This window comes from Bos grunniens, chromosome 6 (genome assembly GCF_055505025.1).
Source record: "Bos grunniens cultivar Pamir isolate PY7600 chromosome 6, Bosgru_T2T1.0, whole genome shotgun sequence".
Taxonomy (NCBI): domain Eukaryota; kingdom Metazoa; phylum Chordata; class Mammalia; order Artiodactyla; family Bovidae; genus Bos; species Bos grunniens.
Window position 1 is genome coordinate 3840076 of NC_141170.1, and position 17056 is coordinate 3857131.

The 17056-nt window shown below is 54.0% G+C and overlaps 1 protein-coding gene and 1 long non-coding RNA gene across 4 annotated transcripts in view; both read right to left on the bottom strand.

Moving 5' to 3' along the window:
- Window positions 1–17056, bottom strand: part of SORCS2 (sortilin related VPS10 domain containing receptor 2) — a 497183-nt gene that overhangs the window by 145302 nt on the left and 334825 nt on the right. The window lies entirely within an intron of this gene.
- LOC147370207 (uncharacterized) lies at window positions 7650–14291 on the bottom strand. The gene is made up of 2 exons (XR_015166072.1): window positions 12191–14291; window positions 7650–11696 (listed from the first exon to the last, which is right to left on the bottom strand). It is a non-coding gene; the product is annotated as an uncharacterized LOC147370207 (long non-coding RNA).

The window sequence follows — 17056 nt, forward strand, 5'->3', positions numbered from 1 at the left end:
TGGCTGAACAATCATGGTCTCGATTTAACTTAACTGTAATTAATCTAAACTTAATTTTAAAAACTGACACTTGCTTCAGCTACTGGAAAACTCAAGTATCTTTGGAGCAACTCAGGCAGGCAAATCCACCTTTTCAACTGCAAATTTTATGATCTCTAAATATAGATCAAGACTTTCCAATGAAAATTTAGAGGTTGAATTGAGATGCACTGTCAGAATAAAATAAAAACTGGATTCCAAAGAGTTAGCATGAGGAAAAGAGTGTCAAGGATCTCCTTGGTTACTTTACATCAGTTATTCATTGACATGATAATACTGCCTTAAATAAAATAGACTATTAAAATCAACTTCACTCTTTCTCCTTACTTTTCAAGTGTAGCTATTAGAAAATCTGAAATTTTGTATGTGGCTGGTGTGACATATCTATGGACTGAGCTCCTTGGAACTGGGATGGGGAACGTGGACGGACACCTTCCTTTAACAAGAGAGCGGCTACAGCGGGCTCTGAGGACCGGCTCCCTCACCCAGGGTCTCCAGTGGAGGCTCAGGCTCCCTGCTCCAGCTCCAGGACCTGGGGGTGGGGCATCTCCCCAGGACCCCTCTGACTTCCGACTCTGTCTTGCCTCCCCAACTTGAAGGTCAGACAGCAGGACTCTCAAACATCAGAAATGTGCATGGCTGTTCAGCCCAGGCCTGGGAAGAGCCACCCACAGACACGAGACGGCCTTGATTCCATCTTTATGAGATGAGCGAGCCGACGAGAAAGCCTTGCAGGACAGGAGTGCCCACTCTGGGCGCCCTGGAGGGCAGCGGGCAGCAGCGTGGCCCAAAGCATTTTTCACATGAACACGACCATCTCCTGGAACTCAGGCAATGAAGCTAGAGGTCCTCCTGCTGATGGGGACTGACCTTTCAGAGTCCTGAGCTGGGGGAAAGGGCCACTCTGCCTCCTCAGTAAGTGGCTCCCCATGTCTATCTCTCCTTTAATGGGACGCAGTCCAGCTGCTGCCCCGCCCTGGCTTCTGCATCTCACATGTGGGTCAGGGCTGTTGGGAACCATGATGACCAGCTTGCGGCCAGGGCAAGGGAGCCGGAGAATTTCATCTCACTCTTTAAGACCTGAATATAAACGACTTCCTGCTCTCCAAGTGAAGACATGTGTTTGGCTCTAAACATCCAAGCTCATGATACCATTCCCGATGAGGTCCCCTCCTCCCTCAGTCCATCCCTGAGAGGGGTAGGAAGGTCACCAAGGTCATCCGTGGGGAGAAGGGTGGAAAAGCCACCAGGTACATCCTGTCACAGGAGCCGTGAAGGGACAGAGCCCTCCCGAGCTTGGATCGTACCCAAGCTTTCCTCACTCCCAAGCTTCAGGGAAAATGGGCTGAGAACAAGGAAACACACAGATAAGATCCAGTTAGCCTTGTGCAGCCGTGAATGCTGAACCAGTGGAACAGAATTTGCAGATACACGACCCGAGGATACAGAGGGCCAGCATCCGCACGTGGTCCTGGAACCAATTCCCCACGGATACCGAGGGATGACTGTAATTTCCAAACTCAAAGCGCACTTTAAAGAAAACACAGCCATGCAAAAATACTGGAAAGAAATGGGAGGAGAGGTCGGGGGCCATTTTAGACAGTTTTCTGCAAAAGTAAGACTTGGGAAGAGACAGAAAAGGGGCTGAGGAGGGTCTGTGAGAACCTTGGAGACGATAGGCCCTGAGCAGAGGGAGTGAGTTGCAGTGAGCCAAGCCTGTGCTTCCCAGGCACAGCCAGGAGGTCACGGGACCCTGGTGAGCATGGAACACAAGGCCCTGGGGACCAGGACAGCAGTGTGACTTTCATCCGGTATGTGTCAGTTAAGGGTTCAGAAGCCTGAAGCCACTGGGGCACCGGGCAGCTGGCAGCCTGGCTGGGGCGCTTACGTGTAGCTTCCAATCAGATGCTTTGCAGGAAGATTTCCCTTTGGGAACTTCTCTGGTGTCCAGTGGTTAAGAGCCTGCCTGCCAAAGCAGGGGACACAGGTTCGGTCCCTGGTCTGGCAAGATCCCACATGCCACAGGCCAACTAAGCCCGTGTGCCACAACCACTGAGCCTGTGCACCTTAGAGCCTGTACTCTGCAACGAGAGAAGCTGCCATGATGAGAAGGCCACACGTCACACCTAGAGAGAAGTCCCACTCGCTGCAGGTAGAGAAAGCCCGTGTGCAGCACCAAACACCCAGTACAGCCAATATTTATAAATAAATAAATAATAAATACAAATACAAATAAATAAAAATAAGACCTTGCCTTGGTCCTTGTAATTTCTTGAGGCTGGGGATGGGTGTACAAGAAACTAATAGAACTCTGCTTATGCTCATTTGATCTGAAGAGTCAAGAAGAAATTGGCTTTTCTAACCGGGTTGACAATGTCACTGCCATTCTACCTGCCTTGACACCTGCGGTGACCAAGGTCTTAGCTCTGTGACCTGTTGACATTGACTTGCTGAGAGGTGTCCCAGAACTTGACTTTATAAAGACAGCACCCTTCACTAAGGGTGTAACAGGATGGGCATACATGTGATCTTGCTGAAGTCAGATGAGTATTTCACAAACAAGGGGCTTTCAAGAGCCGTTGAACTTGAAGATGAATTCTGAGTTTGTATTTTACCGAAAGACGCAAGTTCCAGATGAGGACTGCAGGCAGGCTGTTATCACGCCTGGGCTTACTTAGCTCGTGTTTTCAAAAGGGAATCAACGCAGGCAACTTACTCCCTCAAATCAAGAGTAGCTTGAATAATAAGGGAGAAAATATCTCCTTTCTGAAGAGACTGGGGCTGAAGGGGGAGCACTTTGGAAATGGATGTTTGGCAGTATTTCCAGTCTTATAAAATGACGTGCATTGCTTACGAAATCTCTCAAAGGTGCAGACCTTACATTCTCAGAAATGAAAGCATCTAGCCTGTGTGGAAACCTTCCAAAGGCGTTCAGCATGTGTTTCAGCCCATTTGTTAAAAACGTGAAAAATCCAACATTTCTCGGTGGGCTTGCTGTACAGAAGGGAGGGCCGGAAGGCTGCCCGCTTCCTGGTGGAGGGCCGGGTGTTCCCTCACTCTGGGGAGGAGCCCTCGCCCCACTCCCGGCCCTGCGGGAGGACGCTGCTTCCCTGGGCCATCCATCCATTCAGCCCGCAGTCACTGGGAGGACAGCTGGATGGCCACACGGGCCCCAGGCCTGGCAGGGATGGCACCCACTGTGAACCAGACCAACACGGCGGCCATGAGCTCAGGGAGCAGATGGGCTGGAGGGAGACACAGAAGGAGCCTCACTGTCCTTTCAAGAGACGGAACAGGAGCACACAAGGCCCCGCAGAGGGACCAGTCCGGGTCAGGCTCCGGAAGGCTGCCTGGAGGAGGTGGTTTCTTCTGAGAGGACAGCTGAGGGTGTGCAGAGAGGGCTGAGAGGGGAAGGTGCAGGGATCGCGACCCCCAGGCTGGCCTGAAGCGGTCAAGGCCCTGACTTAAAGGCAGAGGCTGGAGCTCAGAGCGGGATGGTGGCAGGAAGCTCAGAGAGGGTGGAGCTCAAGATTGGTTCTGGGCAGAAACGCTCCAGCCCGGGGGGTGACAATCAGACCTGCATGGGAACCTGTGGACACACTCTGCCAGGTCCTCCTGTGGTGGCCAGACTACGCCCAGCGCCCGGCGGTCCGGGCTCATAGGCAGCCTCACTGCACTGGTGAAGGTGGCTGAGAGACCCCCTGAAGAGCGGTGAAGGCATGGTCCATCGCTGGTGGGACCCAGGAGGCCAGCTGGCTGCGCTCGGTCATAGGATAAGCTTCCACCACTGATGAGATTCACCATTATTAACACTGCCTGCAGGCTCTGGCGTGTCCGACTCTTGGCGATTCCACAGACAGCAGCCCTCCAGGCTCCTCTGTCTGTGGGATTTTCCCAGCAAGAATACTGGAGTGGGTTGCCATTTCCTTCTCCAAACTAACGCTCGGTGAGCATAACTTTGTGCTGGGCCGCGTTTGGGGATAAGGCTTTGAAGCGGTCTCCCTGGTGGGGGGGAGCATCCTCCCCACAATGAGTCCCGCTGGCTGGCACAGACCCCCACCCCCGCCCCCAACTCTCAGCCCAGGTCTCTTCTGTAGCCCCGCCCCACCCCCATCACTCTGACCATCTTCTGCCGCTCCTTTCTCCTTTCATCTCACCCTGGGCTGCTGTGACTGGTCCCCCGGTGTCCCCCACTTCGTTCATCTCAGATCCATCCCAACCACCTGCAGGGGCCCGGCCCAGAGCTACCATCAGCAGTCCCGGGGTGACCGGAAGTTCCCGACCCAGGCTGGTCCAGGGATCCGCTCTGCACCTTTGCCCTGGCCATGCTGACCCCTGGGATCCCTTCCCGACTCCCCGCCTGGCCTGAGTCTCCTCCGTCATGGTCTAGCTTTAAGGCTATCTTTCAAAGCTACCAAAGACCTCTTCCCATGTCTGCCTCTCTCAAGCCTGGGTCTGCATCTGCTCCGTCTCCGTGTCTGCAGAACCCAGCTCTAGGCACAGAGGTGATGCACAGAGAGCATTTGCTGAAAAAAAAAACTAAAAGAACAAATAATGCAAAAGCTCTTTGCCATTCTCTCTGCTTCCTGAGCAAACAGGATACATCCTTTTCATAAATACGGGATGCTCCGGCTTGGGTGATGGGAATCGCTTGGCAAGATGCTCATTAAAGCCACGAGCACAGATTTCCAGGGAAAGCAGCCTCCAGCCTCGCCTCTGAGGTCTCCCTGATGCTGCCTTGGAATGCAAGGGGGGGCGGCCAGCACCTGGGACCCAGCCCTTCCTCCCAGCCAGGCTGCACAGGTGGCCAGTAAACTCACCGCCTTGCTTGCTCAAACAAATCCCCTCAGGAATGTTGGCCTCATTACCACTGCTCCCCCACCCTGCCCACCTTTGGAGGCTGACTTCCTGCACCCGAGAAAACCTCGCCTTCCGGAAGAACGCAGGAGCTTCCGGGGGACCAGAGGTACCGGTGTCAAAGCACAGCCGACGTCGTGCAGACTGAAGGGCAGGACAGAAGGAGTGACAGGAAGGCACCTCCAAGTCGCAGCGCCTCTGTGCACGCCCCTCCCTGCCACCCACATCCCCAGGGACCCCACAGCCCTCCCCGTCTTCAGGAAAGCAGGTGGGCCCACAGAGTGGTGTGGGGGACTCAGAGATCAGGTCCCCTCCCCCCAAGAACAGGGAAGAGTAGGGACTGGCTTTCAGGGGGTGCCTCCCCAGCCCGCACAGGAGGAAGACCAGGGTGGGCGTAGAGTGGTGACGGGCAGCCCCCGCAGAGTGTGTTGGACGGTCTGAGTTCTCGGAGCCCCTGCAGAGCCTGGCGATGGCCCAGGGCTCCCCGCTTTGCGGACATGCACGTTTGCTGCCCACCTGTCCCAGGCTCCACTGGCCACTGCTTTACGAGCCCATAAATCGGGACCCCACTGGAGGCAGGCCGCTTCTCATCCGTTACTTACTGACATCCCCTCCACAGCCATCGAAACCAAATTAATGAACTTCGCCGCTCCCTCTGGCTGGCTTTATCAATCACACCTGAGACCAGGCAATCAGCATTAGAACCGGGGTGGGATCTGGCGGGTGCGTGGGGGGCTGCTTGCACCCCTGTAGCAGCAAGCACACCCCGCCCTCCTGGAAACAGGCTGCTTGCTCCTGTGCCCACCGGCAGAGCTGGAGAACAAAGCACCTTGTCCCCCCCCACCGCCCCGGCTAACAGATCACCCCCATTGTCGTTAAAAGCCACATCCATCAGGGTGGGGACAAGGAGGTCCCGGAGTGGCTGCATCCATCCCGGGGCTCAGAAAGGACAATTTGCTTGGCCGGGAGCCGTTAGGCAGTGCCTCGCTGCTTGTGTAACATATCACTCCGTCCACCTTGGACCACTGCCCAGGGGTAGAGGGGAGTGCCTTGTCCCCCCCACGAGGTGGGCTTGAGAAAGTCAAAATGACCTTGAGGAGCCTGGTAGAGTCTCCACAAAGGAAGGAGCATCCTGTTGTGTGAGCAAGACATGCACATCTCACAAACGGAGCATTCCCTCTGTTGACAGCATGTCTGTGTGTCCGTGTGCTATGGACACGTGTAACACTGTGTGTGTGTACACTCATCCCGGTGTACAAAGCAGGTAGTGACGGATGGGATGAAAGGTAGATTCTTTTGCCACCCAGAATCTTACAGCATCAATTCATTAAGCTCCAGCCTCACGCTCAGCAGGTGGGGGCTCCCTGTGTGACCATCACCCTGGAGGGGCTCTGAGGGCAGAGAGTCTGGGTGGAGCCCCTCACCACACCTGGGCACTGGTTCCCTGGGGCAGTGTCGGGCAGAAACCGCGAAGCGCCTGACCTGCTCTCTAATTTAAATAGTTAGGGGAAACAATTACTAATTAATTCATTAAATTTAAATAGTCAGGGATAAATTCTACACAATTTATGCAGACATTCCGCCCTCAAGGGGAGGGGCCCCTTAGGTACGGGCTTCCCTTTCAAAAGTGGGGAACTATCCTCAGCATTTTGTGATAACCTATAAGGGAAAAGAGTCTGAAGAGGGATGTGTGTATGTGGCTGAATCGTTGGGCTGTACCCCTGAACCAACACCACACTGCAAATCAGCCACGTGCTGCTGCTGGTGTTGCTGCTGTTGTTGCTGTTGCTGTTGCTGTTAGTCGCTTCAGTCGTGTTCGACTCTTTGCTACGCTATGGACTGTGGCCCTTCAGGCTCCTCTGTCCGTGGAACTCTCCAGGCAAGAATACTGGAGTGGGTTGCCATGCCCTCCTCCAGGGGATCTTCCTGACCCAGGGATGGAACCTGGGTCTCCTGCATTACAGGCAGATTTTTTACTGTCTGAGCCACCAGTTGGGACATAGCCACCCAACTATACTTCAATTTAAAAAACTGAAATGATAGTGAAAGTGTATCACCTACATAAAAAAGACAGGATAGAAAGACAGCACAAAATAGAGAGAAACTAAAACAAGAAACAAGTGTAAAGAGGAAGTTTACAGCCTGAAACCTGAGAACAGCACCCCGGCCAGCTGATTAGGGTGAACCTCCACAGTGACAGGCCGTGCTGGCAATATCTACCTCGACACGACGTGGTGAGAAGGACCCTTTACTTGTGGGCTTCCTCCCCCAAACCTGTAACCCAAGTCTAATATTAAAAAAAAACAAACCAAACAGTCCCTATTGAGGCACATTTTAAAAAAAGACCCGCCCAGTACTCTTCAGAAATGTCAAGATCATTAGAAACAAAGCAAGTCCAAGAACCTGTCGCTCTCCAGAAGAATGCAAGGAGACCTGACAACTGAATGCAACGTGATTCCACGCGGGATCCTGCACAGAATAAGTGAGCGGGAGAGCTCAGTCGCTCAGCCGTGGCCGACTCTTTGCAACCCCATGGACTGGAGCCCACCAAGCTGCCCTGTCCATGGGATTCTCCAGGGAAGAACACTGGAGTGGGTTGCCATGCCCTCCTCCAGGGCATCTTCCCAACCCGGGAATTGAACCCGGATCTCCTGCACTGGCAGGTGGACCCTTTACCAATGTGCCGCCTGGGAAACCCCAGGTAGAATAAAAGCACTGGGTAAAAACCAAGGAAACCTGAATGCAGTGTCGAGTTTTGTTAACAACACACCAGTACTGGTTCTTTATTTGTGGCAGATGTACAGTACCAACCAAAGATATTAATAACAGAGGAAACTCTATATTGTCTATACAAATTTCCTGTAAGTTTAAAACTGCTACAAAAATTTAAAAAATGCACTGAAAAATAACAGTGGGTGCTGAAGACAGCAGTGCTGGGTCTGAATCTCAGCTCAGGTGCTTCCTATCTGGGGTGAGGAGTGGGGGTGACCGAGAAAGTCAGCACCCACCAGCCATTCATGGACCTATGGCTCCCAAAGCTCCCACAGGGCACGCTGGACCAGGTGATAGGGTTCCCTGGCAGCTCAGATGGTAAAGAGTCTGCCTGCCATGTGGGAGACTGGGATTTGATCTCTTGGTCGGGAAGATCCCCTGGAGAAGGAAATGGCAACCCATTCCAGTGTTCTTGCCTGCAAAATCCCATGGACGGAGGAGCCTGGCGGGCTACAGTCCAGCGGGGTCACAGAGAGTCAGACACGACTGAGCAACTAACGCAGACAATTGACTGAGCAACAGCACCCAGAGCTAAGAACCGAGGGGCTTTAGACTTTCTGAGTGGGGAACGGATTTGTGTTGAATGACTGAGATTTGTGGGTTGCTGGTCTGCACAGCAGCTGGTGTGAATTACTCCAAGCTCACCCGCCTATGCAACCTCTGCTGGGCATTTCCCTCTGCATTAAATGGTGGTGAAGACAGGAATGTTGGGTGGCACTCTAGGCTCAGTAAATGATAAGGGTTACCATCTTCACCACCATCACCATCATCATATCTTCACCACCACTACCACCATCACCATCATCATATCTTCACCATCTTCATCATCACCAGTCCCTCATCATCACCATCCTCACTTTCTGAAGAAGACGCAGCCCACGGCCTTTGTCTCCAGCACAGGGCAAGCCTCTCACCTTTCCATTAGCCTCCGAGCAGGGTGGGCGCTCCCATCTTGGGGGCAGGCCAGGAAGCTGTTGCGAAGCTGTTCTTCTTCTTCAGCTGTTCTTCTTGGTGGGCTAGCTGTTCATTTTTAAAATCGTGTCTCATCGATCCTCCGTCAGAGGAAACAAATGTGGCCTGAGCAGGCAGGGCCCCCACAGGACCCAGAAGCGTCGGGCAGCCCCCACTCCGCCCTCCCTCTGAACTCACGGCAGCAAACAAACAAGCCGTCAGGGGGACGTGACTCCAGAGCCTGCCAGGGCACTGCGTTGTGACGGAAGGAGGGGTGGGCCACTCCCCAAAGTCAGCTCCTGTGATTAAGAGTGGGGAAGCTGCCGGGAAGTTGGAGTGTCCTCTCTTAATTATAGGGACCATTTGCTTCTTCTTTCTAGAACGCTTACTGTAACAGTTGCCGTGGTCCTGGGTTCCCTTCTACAAAGAGTTCCGTGCAGCCTGATGCTACAGAGACCAGCGCAGGAGGAAGGCCTCGGGGGGCGTGTTCCCTTCTCAGCAGGTAGCTCAGGCAGCCCCCTCCCCTCCAGGGCCATGTTGTCCTCATTTGTGAAATGGGAACACTGCCACCCATGACCAACGACACTGTGAGTAACATGCCCAAACTCCTGCGTCAGAGTCCTAACCCCCAGCACCCCAGGACTGGGCCTGATACACAGACAGGGTCTTTATGGAGGGAGCCAAGGGGACAAGAAGTCATTACGGTGGGCCCGGACCCAACACGACTGGTGTCCTTATACACAGAGGCAATCTGAACACAGACGGGCCCACAGGGAGGAGGCCGTGTGAAGACAGAGGTGGAGATCAGGGTGAGGTTTCTAGGCACCAAGGAATGAGAGCTTGCCAGCAGACCCCCAGAAGCTGGGACACGTGGGTGGGACCCTCCCCTGTAGCCTCGGAGTGAAAGTGTTAGTGAAACTGTTAGTCGCTCAGTCGTGTCCGACTCTTTGAGACCCTGTGGATTGCAGCCCACAGGCTCCGCTGTCCATGGGATTCTCCAGGCAAGAATACTGGAGTGGGTGGCCATGCCCTCCTCCAGGGAATCTTCCTGACCCAGGGATTGAATCTGGGTCTCCTGCATTGCAGGTGGATTCTTTACCCTGTGAGCCACCAGGGAAGCCCAAGGAATGGCAGAGATTACCAGCAGACCCCCAGAAGCTGGGAGAGGCAGGAAGGACCCTCCCCTGGAGCCTTGAGGGAGCAGAGAGCCCTGCCCACACCTTGATTTTGGATTTCTGACCTCAAGACCGTGAGAGAAGACATTTCTGCTGCTTATACCCCAATCCGTGGTGGTTCCTTACAGCAGCCCCAGGACGTGAACAGAGTATCCTGGCAACAAACAGCCCCTCTGTGCAGGCGGGCAGGCTCCTGCCTCTGCCTCCCACTCTCCTGCCCCTCCCAGCCCTTCTCCTTTTCCCTCCCCACTATGACTTTTCGTGCGTGCCAGCTGTCCTGCAGGGGCGGGCACCTCGGCCACTGTGACAGACACAGGGATGTAATAGATGCCCATTCACTGCCTGGCCCTGGCTTCCTCATCTGGACGACGAGCAGATGAGGGGCTGTGGGGAGCACGGGTCCACGTACTTGTGGGCATCCCTTCTCAGGAGGACTTCAGAGAGGGCTCTGTGCAAGGCAGCTGGCTCGTTCTCATGGAACCATCAGCTCAGAGACAGGGGAACGGGACAGGGCTTCTTGGAGGAGGACACAGCCATCCGTGGTCTCCCCCCATGTCAGAGCCCCTCCACGGACAGCTGCCCCTGACAGGGCTATGAGGGTCCAGTCACTCCGAGGATGCGTGGCCGAGTGAGGGCTCTACAAATGGGCCTCCTCGTTTCTGAGCACCCTGCATTTTTCAGAATACTCTGATGGATGAGGCTGTGTTCATTCATCAGGTATTTGTTATGTGTCTTCTTTCTGCTAAAGACAATCTCCCGTTCCAGGGACACAGGAATGAAAAACCCCTTGTACTCACCATTGAAAAGTGACAATTTGCTAAAACAAGTGTTTTTAAGGAGAGCATTTGCTGAGCGCCAACTCTCTTTAGTGAGACAAAGCACAGTTTCACATAATCATCTCTTTTCATCCTTGAGTGAAAGTCGCTCAGTCATGTCCAACTCTTTGCAACCCCACACAGTCCACAGGATTCTCCAGGCCAGAATACTGAAGTGGGTAGCCTTTCCCTTCTCCAGGGGATCTCCCCAGACCAGGGACTGAAACCAGGTCCCTCGCATTTACACTTGTCAGTAAGGCTCAAAAGCTTGGATCTCCCCGCTTCATCCTCGAACCATCAACCAAGGGAAGAGACAGAAAAATCTCCCATTCATGGATGGCAAACGGCCTCAGTCATGAGGCTTGCCCGACTCCCCTGCCCCAAGCTGGACAGAGGATGGCGGAGATTTGAGGCCAAGTCCGCACCCCCACAGCCGTCCGTGCGCAGGACACCGCCGGCCAACAAGTTCTCGGCAAAGCAGAGATGAAGCTTTCCCCGGGCCCACCAAGAAGTACTCTAAGAGCTTTAAGCTAATACCTTATGCGGTTTCTCTGGCAGGTTTCTTTCTACTAAAGCAAAAACATCAACTTGCGGGGTAGGGGGGTGGGAAGCAAAGAAGAAACGTTATCAAATAAATTAAGCTAACACTTTATCTTTCACAAAGTAATTTCTAACAAGCACCATTTCACTGGAATTAGGATGTTTACATTTTAGCCAAATTGTTCCCACTTGCGTTGCTTAGCGATAGTCAAAAGCAACAAGGTGTTTCTGTATTGACAACAGTTTAAAAAACGAGCAGACAGCTTTGGATTCAAGAACACTGTCAGCGAACCTCAGATAAACAAGCCTGGATCTGTGCTGGTTTCGGGAGAGAGAAGAAGCTCATTCTGCTTAGACCAGAAACTGCAGGACTGAGCTTCTAGCCGAGCTGTGTGTTAGAGGCAGTGAGCACCCCGTCAGTGGAAGTATGTCTGCCGGGCTCCTCTGTCCATGGGATTCTCCAGGCAAGAATACCGGAATGGGTTGCCATTGCCTTCTCCAGGGGATCTTCTTGATCCAAGGATTGAACCTGTGTCTCTTGCATCTCCTGCATTGGCAGACAGGTTCTTTACCACTAGCATCAGCTGGGAAGCCCACACTGGAGCAGGCTGAGCCCTAAATCCAGTGGCCATGACCTCACAGGAGGGGGCGGGTTGAGATACAGACACGCAGAGGAAGAGAAGCCATGTGACAACAGCAGAGATTGGAGAGTTGCGGCCACAAGCCAAGGTTTGCTGGCGCCACCAGAAGCTGGAAGAGGTGAAGAAGTCTTTCTCCCCAGAGAGTCTGGAGGGCGCATGGCCCTACCAACACCTCCATTCCAGGCTTCTGGCCTCCAGAGCTGTGCAAGGATACATTTCTGTGGTTTTTAAGCCGCCCAGGTTGTGGTACTTTGCTACAGCAGTCACAGGAAACAGGTACTGGTTATATATTAAAACAATACAAATCAAAACAAAGAGAGTGAGAGAAATATGCAGTGGAGACCATGTGTGCCCCACAAAGCCATCACCATGCAATCTTTCATAGAAAAAGTTTGCCCACCTCTGTTCTTGAGTAACACCAAGCTCGCTATCCGCACCACAGCCTCAGGGCTCGCTGGCCTCCCAGGCCCATCCTGGGCTATCTCCTCCTCTCTGCCCCCGTCCCTCTGGCCCCAGAGCCCTTGCACAGGCAACTGATCACAGCTGACACACCACTTTCCCAGCGCAGCCGTCTCTTATCACGTGCTCCCAAAGTGGGCCAAGTGATTTGCTATGTGGTCACAGGGGTAATTGAGTACAAGTAACAGTGAGTGATGAGTTAAAATTGATGACTAACTGTAATTAATCAGGCAATTGTGGAGTCAGTGCTTCTACACTAGGCTGTCAACTCCATGAGGCAGGAGCTAAGCCATCAGTACCCACCATAGTGCTCTGGGCAGGTTAAATAAGCCCTTTAGATACAGTTGCAGGAGGGAGGGAAGGAGGAGTGGGGGAGGAAGGAGGAGGGAGGGAGAGAAGAAGGAGGAGGGAAGGGGAGGGGGGAGGAGAAGGAGGGAGGTGGCGGGGGAGAGAGGGAGGGAGTTAGAGAAAGTCGCTCAGTTGTGTCTGACTCTTTGCCACCCTGTGGACTATACAGTCCATGGGATTCTCCAGGCCAGAATACTGGAGTGGGTAGCCATTCCCTTCTCCAGGGGATCTTCCCAACCCAGGAATCGAACGGGGGTCTCCTGCATTGCAGCCAGATTCTTTACCAGCTGAGCTACCAGGGAAGCCACAGAGAGGGAGAGATACGGAGGAACCTAATTTCAGAAGCTCCGAGTCTCGAAGCTGAAGCTCCAATCCTTTGGTCACCTGATGCGAAGAGCTGACTCATTGGAAAAGACCCTGATGCTGGGAAAGATTGAAGGCGGGAGGAGAAGGGGACGACAGAGGATGAGATGGTTGGATGGCATCACCGACTCGATGGACATGAGTTTGAGCAAGCTCCTTGAGTTGGTGAAGGACAGGGATGCCTGGCGTGCTGCAGTCCATGGGGTCGCAAAGCATCAGACACGACTGAGTGACTGAATAACTACAGCAACAACAGCCATAGCTGCGGGCCTGACCCTGGCTTCCTACCTGGCTGGAGACTCACGTGAACCTCGGATTCAAGAGCTACATGGAGCTCTAGTTCCCAGGTCTTGATGGCTCTGTGGGACTGTATACAAGATGGAACAAATTTGAACAGAGTGGCAGGAGGCACCCACTCTGGTCCAGGCTCCCACGGGGCCCCCACATTTACCACACACCAGCTGTTGTTTTGGGAGACAGGTTTTAAGTCACCCTGACTTGGGCAAGGAAGGTGGAGGGGATGCAGCTAAAACAAACAAAAAAAGTATGCCTGAGGCAATCTGGGAGAGCTTCAGAGGGGAAGTGACATTCAAATTGTTCACCTGGTGGGCTGGGAAAAAAAAGCTAGACAAGAAGCAGAGTCTGAGGTCCTGTCCAAACACCCACCCCTGCCAACCATTAACTGCTGTCTTGGAAAACGGCAGCCAAATCCACCTGGCTTCTCCCAGCCACTAACTAGGAGGGCTTGCTTCCATCTTGCTTGGCAAACCTCCCTCTCTCTAATGGCCAAGGCTGCATTTTTAACCCACTACGAGTCTCGTCGATAAGGAAACAAGGGTCTGACTCTGAGAGATGGTCAACACGCTTGCAGGGACTCATGACCAATAGGACTAACATCAAAAGGAGACTGAGATACTCCCGCCCCTCGGCAGCAGGCTTGCAGAAGAGCCAGAAGGAGGTACCAGCTCGAGGGCCTTGGCCAGCCACAGGGCTGCACGTGCCCCAGCCCTCACGGCTTCCTTCCTCCCTCTGAATCTGGCTGTGCTGGGGTGGGCGCAGGAAGAGCCCCGTGATATTCGGGGTGCACGCTGTGCACCGGGCACTGCCTGGAGGGCTGTACATGGTGAATTCTTTCCTCCACCCTCCCAGTGGCTCATGGAATGAGCGCTGGGGTCCCCTCTTTAAAGGTGGGGACCAAGCCACCAGCCACCAGGGAGTGGACACACAGCCTCCGTCTGCCCGATCGCGGGGTCCACTGCCTTTCTTCCCACAACCACCCTCCCTCCAGCCAAATGAGTTACCTTTCAGGTGAAGACCAACCCATCACTCTCCTGTCCCCCCCACCCCCACCCTCAGCTGTTATGTTCTTCATGGCTCTGTGGCCAGTAGAGTAAATAAAGACAACCAGATCCAGACAGTCTGCCTGGAGCTCCCCAGTCCTGGCCGTCCAGACAGGGATGAGTGAGACAGGACAAACAGATCGATAAAGGTAATTACGAGCCCTTTCGGTGGGCTCGGCCACCAGCATCTTTCCTGCAGTGCTCAGCTGCCAGGATGGGAGCGTTTGTCAGACCATCACACATCCCTGGAATCCCGGCCAGCCTTCCACAGAGGCCTTCAGTCCCACTGGCCTCTCACCAGCATACATCAAAAGGATAGTCAGCCCCGCGCCTGCTTCCTAACCAGAAGGGCTGGGAACGAACCCCCGCTCAACAGTATCTGCGGTGCAGCCACAGGTCGCATCTCCTGACCACAGGTGACGGCGGCTGTAGATGTTTGTTAAGGTTACTGGGTACCAGCCACTGGGCTAAGCCCGTGTGGGGCAGCTCGTTCCTCTCCTACAACCATCGGGGGGAGGGCACTGCTGTCAGCCCCATTTTACAGATGAGGAGACTGAGGCACAGAGTGGATGGGAACTCCTCCGAGATGGCACTATGGGTTCCAACCCAGGCCCTTTGTCCTGTGCCACCTCCCGAGGCCTCGAGGCCCCAGGGTTCAGGTGGAGATCACATACCTGGGCCTTCCCCATGCCATCCTCGGGCCTCTGCCTGTTAGAGACTGCCTATCCCCCCACCCCCGGGTGTTCCCTGGGCTCTAGAGTCCCCTGGGCATGCCCTGCCCTCTGTCGGTCATGACAGTAGCTTGGGGTATCCACCAGGCTAGTGGCAGCTTCATTCCACTTCAATCCAGCTTCGCAGAGCTAGACCATCTCACCGGAGTCAGAGACGAATGAGGCCTGCCTAGGTCCGTGCAGAGCTCACAGTAGCTGCAAGAGGGGCTCAGAGGACACGGGTGGGTTCAGGGACCACCAGCCTTCGTGGAGGAGGGGTCCACAGGCTGGGCTTTGAGGACAGAGCAGAGTTCAGCGGGGAGGAGGGGAGACTGAGGGCAGAGAGCCCCAGAGACTCACCTTTCCACCTGGCAGGTGGGACGGCAAGACACAGAGGAGAGATGGCTTTGAATGTGCAGAACCCGGAGAAACTGGTGTCAAGGCCAGGGGAGGTGTGAGCCTTGGCTGATCAAAGGGTGAGGGCAGGGCGGCGCAGAGGAGGACAGGGAAGGACCCTGAGGTTGAGTCCTGTGGGGGCTGGAGGACATCAGCCTGGAATCTCGGGGACGGGCTGGGGCGGGAGGTTATGAGCTATGTGTGGGGCCAGCGAACTCCCCTCTGGAGTCTGTGAGCCAGTCCCAGAGCTGCCTGGTCAGTCAGCTCAGTCGCTCAGTCGTGTCCACTCTTTGCGACCCCATGGACTGCAGCACGCCAGGCCTCCCTGTCCATCACCAACTCCTGGAGTTCACTCAAACTCTTGTCCATTGAGTCGGTGATGCCATCCAGCCATCTCATCCTCTGTCGTCCCCTTATCCTCCCACCTTCAATCTCTCCCAGCATCAGGGTCTTTTCAAATGAGTCAGCTCTTTGCATCAGGTGGCCAAAGTATTGGAGTTTCAGCTTCAGCATCAGTCCTTCCAATGATTATTCAGGACTGGTTTCCTTTAGGATGGACTTGCAGTCCAAGGGACTCTCAAGATTCTTCTCCAGCTGCTGCTGCTGCTGCTAGGTCACTTCAGTTGTGTCTGACTCTGTGCGACCCCATAGACGGCCGCCCACCAGGCTCCCCCGTCCCTGGGATTCTCCAGGCAAGAACACTGGAGTGGGTTGCCATTTCCTTCTCCAATGTGTGAAAGTGAAAAGTGAAAGTGAAGTCGCTCAGTCGTGTTTGACCCTCAGCGACCCCATGGACTGCAGCCCACCAGGCTCCTCCATCCATGGGATTTTCCAGGCAAGAGTACTGGAGTGGGGTGCCATTGTCTTCTCCAGCACCACAGTTCAAAAGCATCAATTCTTTGGCACTCAGCTTTCTTCACAGTCCAACTCTCACATCCATACATGACCACTGGAGAAACCATAGCCTTGACTAGATGGATCTTTGTTGGCAAAATAATGTCTCTGCTTTTGAATATGCTATCTAGGTTGGTCATAACTTTCCTTCCAAGGAGTAAGCGTCTTTTAATTTCGTGGCTGCAGTCACCATCTGCAGTGATTTTGGAGCCCAAGAAAATAAGTCTGTCACTGTTTCCATTGTTTCCCCATCTATTTGCCATGAAGTGATGGGACCAGATGCCAAGATCTTAATTTTCTGAATGTTGAGCTTTAAGCCAACTTTTTCACTCTCCTCTTTCACTTTCACCAAGAGGCTCTTTGGTTCTTCTTTACTTTCTGCCATAAGGGTGCTGCCTGGGGAAGATGCCAAATGTCCCTGCAGACCCTGTGACAGGCAGGCGGGGCCACACTCATGTGAGCTTGTGCCCAAGTCATGCTACCAAATGCCCAAGGTCACAGCCCCGCTCAGGGAGCTGGATACCCCTGCAGCTCTGCTCTGAGAGCTGGGTTCTTCCCCGTAGCCTGGGAGAGGGGTCCCCTCTCTGTGAGCGGCCAGTTCATCTGGTTTCCCTCAGTCTGAAGTTCTAGCTGCGGGCTTGTGCCCAGGGCCACTTGGCGACCTTTGGAGACATGTTCGGCCAACACCCAGGGCAGCAGTGCTGCTGGCATCGAGTGGGCAGAGCCCAGGAATGCTCCTAAGCACCTTGCAGTGCA